Here is a 5000-nt window from a genome sequence, read left to right as displayed (position 1 = left end):
CCTCGGACCTTGAAAATCCAGGAGAGGGCCACGTGGAGGTGTCGCGCCGGTTCGTACCCATATCCGCAGCAGGTCTCCAAGGTAAAGAGCCTCTAGTCGAGAGATTAATGTAGGTAAGGGAAGTCGGCAAATTGGATCCGTAACTTCGGAATAAGGATTGGCTCTGAGGAGCGGGGCGTGTCGGGCTTGGTCGGGAAGTGGGTTTGGCTAACGTGCCGGGCCTGGGCGAGGTGAATGGATCAGTAATGTTTCAGAATCCGAGCTCGGTCCCGTGCCTTGGCCTCCCACGGATCTTCCTTGCTGCGAGGCTTCTGTGATACTTCACCGTGTCGTAGTCGTTCTCTTCGGCCGCCATTCAACGCTCAGCTCAGAACTGGCACGGACTAGGAGAATCCGACTGTCTAATTAAAACAAAGCATTGCGATGGCCCTAGCGGGTGATGACGCAATGTGATTTCTGCCCAGTGCTCTGAATGTCAACGTGAAGAAATTCAAAAAAGCGCGGGTAAACGGCGGGAGTAACTATGACTCTCTTAAGGTAGCCAAATGCCTCGTCATCTAATTAGTGACGCGCATGAATGGATTAACGACGATTCTCGCTGTCCCTACCTACTGCCCGCAGGGGGTGTAATGGCGGATAAAACCGCCCTTACACACGGGGTGTGACGACCCCGCGGTCCCTGAGTCGAACTTGGTGTAAGGATTGGGATCCCCCTTTTGGGGGGTCTCAATAATTACACCTAGGGGGGTTGCGGGTGCAGGGTGAGTCCCTGTACCCATGGGGGGTTTCGGAGGGTGGGGGTCGCGAATTGGGTCGCGAGGGAGGGCGAAATCGCCCGGTGGAGGGGTGGTTCCACGTGGTGGAGGGGTGGGTCCACGTGGTGGAGGGCGAAATCGACGGGTGGAGGGGCGCGAGACCTACTTACTGGGGGGTTCGGAGGTGGAGGGTCGCGGATTTGGTCACGGTGGGTGGGCCGGACTTAGGGAGACGCGCGCGAGGGCGAAATCGGCTGGTGGAGGGGTGGTCCCACGGGGTGGAGGGCGGAATCGGTTGGTGGACGGGGAATTCCACGCGCGGGTGGGGGTTCGGGGGGACAGGCTGCTTCGCAGTGCGGAGGGCATGGACACTGCGGTTCTCGCAAGTGGTTCCAGCCACGCGTTAGTAGTCGGAACCTCCCGCAACGGTGGAGGCCGGCGAAAACGCGACGCCACACGTGGGGGTTGGGCCAGGGGGAGTGGGTGGGTATCCCTCGGAAAAGGGACGGTTCGCGGGGTGGTGCGGGGGAGGGGGGACTGGCTGCTTCGCAGTGCGAAGGGCATGGACATTGCGGTTCTCGCAACTAGTTCCAGCCACGCGCTAGTAGTTGGAACCTCCCGCAACGGTGGAGGCCGGCGAAAACGCGACGCCACACGTGGGGCTGGGTCTCAGGGGGAGTGGGTGGGTATCCCTCGGGAAAGGGACGGTTCGCGGGGTGGGTCGTCGGGTGGGATGGGTGGGTTCCCCCTCTCTGTGGGTCTGCTCCCTCTCTGCTCCTCTTTCGAGGGGAGTCGAGGCGGAGCACTCCTTCAGCGCCTCCACCGGGCCCCGATCCGAGCTCCCCAGCTCGGCGGGAACCGGAAGGCCCCCTCCCAGGGACGGTGCTCAGCGTCCCGAGCTACCCAGCTCGGTGCCGCGGGGAACCGCCCCATCTAACCCTTAATCCTCTTATTCATTCTTTTTCTTTTACTTTTCAGCCTTTCAGCTATTGCCTTTCGGCACGGCCGGCGACCGTCTCGTCCACTTCTAACCATGGCAGAGCATCTATTGAAAACAATTCCGGAGTCTAAGCTGCCCCCAATCGGATCTCCGGGGGGGCACAATGATGCGTCCGTCGTGCGGCGAAGTCTGCGCATCGCTTCCCAGCATGCCAGAGGAACAACACCAGCAGCGACTACATCGAGGGACCCAAGGAGGGTGGTGCCCTCAAGGGTTCGTAGTCGCCCGCCGTGCGCCGGGGTACTGCCCTCCCGACGAGGGAAAGGTTCCAGCCTTCGTGCTGTCCACGAGGACGTCGCAGAGGACGAAGGAGTGACTGCGCATCCGAGCCAGCCAACGCCGGGATCTTCAAGATCATCAACCGGTGAGTCCACTCATTTATTAGGTAGGGTTCGCGAGTGCCAAGTTAGTCTAAGTAGGATCGATAGTCATCGCGTCGCGACCGGAGGCTCACCGGTACCCCCCGTTCCAATAGGTCATCCTCCCCGGACCCCTGCGATCGAGGGACCGGGCGCGCAACGCGACGTTAGAATACTGCAATTGAACATGTCCCGCTCAATTGCAGTAACCGGGGAGGTCTTCCAGTTAATTCGCAAAGAGCGTCTGGACATATTGTTGCTCCAAGAGCCGTATGCCATTCGTGAGGCGAACACCTGGGCCATCCGCGGCCTAGGAGTCGGAATGCGTATTGCCGCGAGCTCAACGGAGCGACCGTGGGCGGCCGTCGTTGCGTGCAACTCCATCGTGGAGATTGCTTACGTGTCCCAATTAAGTAATGCACATTGCGTTTGTGCTGAAGCCCGCGTCCCCGGTGGATCCTTCTTCGTCGTCTCCAGTTATTTTCAATACTCGGACGACATAGAAATCCACCTGAGGCAGCTTGAAAAGGTTCTCAGCTGTCTCAGGGGTCGCCGCGTTCTGGTGGCGGCCGATTCCAACGCCCAACACTCCCTTTGGAGCCCCAGGACCACTGACCGTGGTGTCCTCCTGGGCGAGCTCATCGAGTCTTTCGGTCTCCGCGTCGCGAATGATGCTAGGCAGGGCCCAACCTTCAGGAGTGCCGCAGGTACGTCGTTCATCGACGTCACACTGGCCACTCCTGGCATGTATAAATTCATACGTGCATGGAGGTTGGAGGACGAGTGGTCCACCGGTGACCACACGTCGGTTTTCTTTCGATTAGCGATCCGGAGTTCCTCACAGCGCGTCAATAACTCGGGAGTCGGCGAGGGCTCTACCATGCGGTTCAACGTTCGTCGGGCCGACTGGGAAAAGTTCGAAGCGACCCTTGATGAGGAGGCCCGTGAGAAACTCGTGGACCATCCGCTGGATTCTACAGCGGATGTTGAGAGAATGGCAGAAGTACTGGGTGACGTACTCACCAAAGCCTGCCAAGATTCGATGCCGCGCCGCAGACATTACCGTCGCGCGAATCCGTGGTGGACCGAGGAGCTGACCAGCAAACGCAAACTGGTCAGTCGTCTCCGAAACGGCTACCGAAGGGAGACTAACCCTGACGCGCGAAAAATTAAACAGAGTAGGTATCGTGTAGTCCTGCGATCGTATACCAGGCTACTTAGGACAACTAAAGAAAATAGCTGGCGCGGTTACATAACGACCGAAAGTAATGCGAATCCCTGGGGCTTCCATTATAAATACGCGGCTGATAAATTACGTGTAGGCACGGTACTCAGCACACTTAGAACCGCGAATGGCACGACACTTACAATGCGTGAGACTGCTGAGGTACTGTTGGACACACACGTACCTGACGATGACCCCAACGAAGACACACCCGAACAGACTGACATCCGTGAACGCGCGAGGAACTTAACGGTCCAGACAGAGGACGCACGAGACTTGACGGACGACCAACTTAAGGGTCTCGTAAAGACCCTTAAGAACGACAAAGCCCCAGGATGCGATCTAGTTGAAGTTAGGGTCCTAAAAGTCGCGGTCATGAGGATGCCTCACATCTTCACGCGACTCTTCAACGCCTGCCTTAAGCACGGCGTTTTCCCCACCGTTTGGAAAGTCGGCACACTTCGTGCTCTCCTCAAAGGAGTTCACAAGGATGTGTCCGACCCCAAATCCTACCGTCCCATTTGCCTCTTGTCGGTTGTCGGGAAATTTTTCGAAAAGGTCCTGCACGGGATCCTTATGGCGAAAGTCCTTACTGAGGACAAAATATCAGGACGTCAATATGGCTTTCTGCCTGGACGCTCCACGGAAGACGCGATAGTAGAGTTGCGTGAATTAGTCGAACGCGGTAACGACAAGAGGTACGTCATTGGACTCCTTTTCGATATTTCAGGAGCCTTTGACAACGTGTGGTGGCCCCTAGTCCTCCAGTCTTTGGCGGATCGAGACTGTCCGAAGAATGTCTTTGAAGTGCTCCGGAGCTACTTTGACAATCGGACCGTCAAGATCGCCTGGAGCGACCAAGAGGTTTCCAAGCCGGCCACCCGGGGCTGTCCACAAGGATCAGTCCTGGGCCCCGCTTGCTGGAATCTCATGTTCGATGCCCTCCTCAAGAGCATCGAGCAGAATTTTGGTGATATCGAAGTCGCCTACGCGGACGACCTTATCGCGGTCGTATCGGCCGACTCGCGTAAGGAAATAGAGAGGATAGGCCGAGCCGTCGCCGAACACATCGCGTCGTGGTGCGCGTCAGCGAAGCTCGAACTGTCGAGGAGCAAGACAGAGGCAATTGTCCTGTCATGCAACTCGCAGAAGAGAGCGCCGCTGGTGCGGTACAGGTGGGATCGGGCGCGAAGGACACGCCGACGCGTGAAACCGGTGTTGGATATCCGCCCACCCGAGATTAGGCTCGACGGGGAGAAAATTAGATTCAAGGAGAGCGTGAGGTACCTCGGGGTACATTTTAATAGAAACATGCGGGTCCGGACCCATACAAAATACATACAGGAAAAGGCTAGAGTCCTTTTCACTCGGCTATCGGCCCTAATGCACAAGCATTGGGGGCTCCGATACCGATCGGTTAAAGTCGTTTTTCAGGGCGTTTTTCAGGCTGTCGCGTCGTATGCAGCCCAAGGGTGGGTGGACCGTTGCACACCGTACGACTGGAAGAAACTCCGTACCGCGCAGAGGAGCGCGCTGCTGACGGTGACTGGCGCGTATAGGACGGCTTCACACGAAGCACTCTGCGCAGCGGCGGGGGTGCTTCCTGTGGACCTATTATTGAGGGAAAGAGCAGCGCGCTACCAAGCCAAGAAAGGCATTGC

At 57.7% G+C, this 5000-nt stretch overlaps 1 pseudogene; it reads left to right on the top strand.

The window, feature by feature from the left end:
* The window catches only part of LOC135172117 (large subunit ribosomal RNA), a 9380-nt pseudogene that overhangs the window by 2189 nt on the left and 2191 nt on the right, over positions 1-5000 (top strand).

Source organism: Diachasmimorpha longicaudata, unplaced genomic scaffold (genome assembly GCF_034640455.1).
Source record: "Diachasmimorpha longicaudata isolate KC_UGA_2023 unplaced genomic scaffold, iyDiaLong2 ctg00000167.1, whole genome shotgun sequence".
Lineage (NCBI taxonomy): Eukaryota > Metazoa > Arthropoda > Insecta > Hymenoptera > Braconidae > Diachasmimorpha > Diachasmimorpha longicaudata.
Note: the sequence above shows the minus strand (reverse complement) of the source record. Positions and strands in the feature narration are given on the sequence as shown.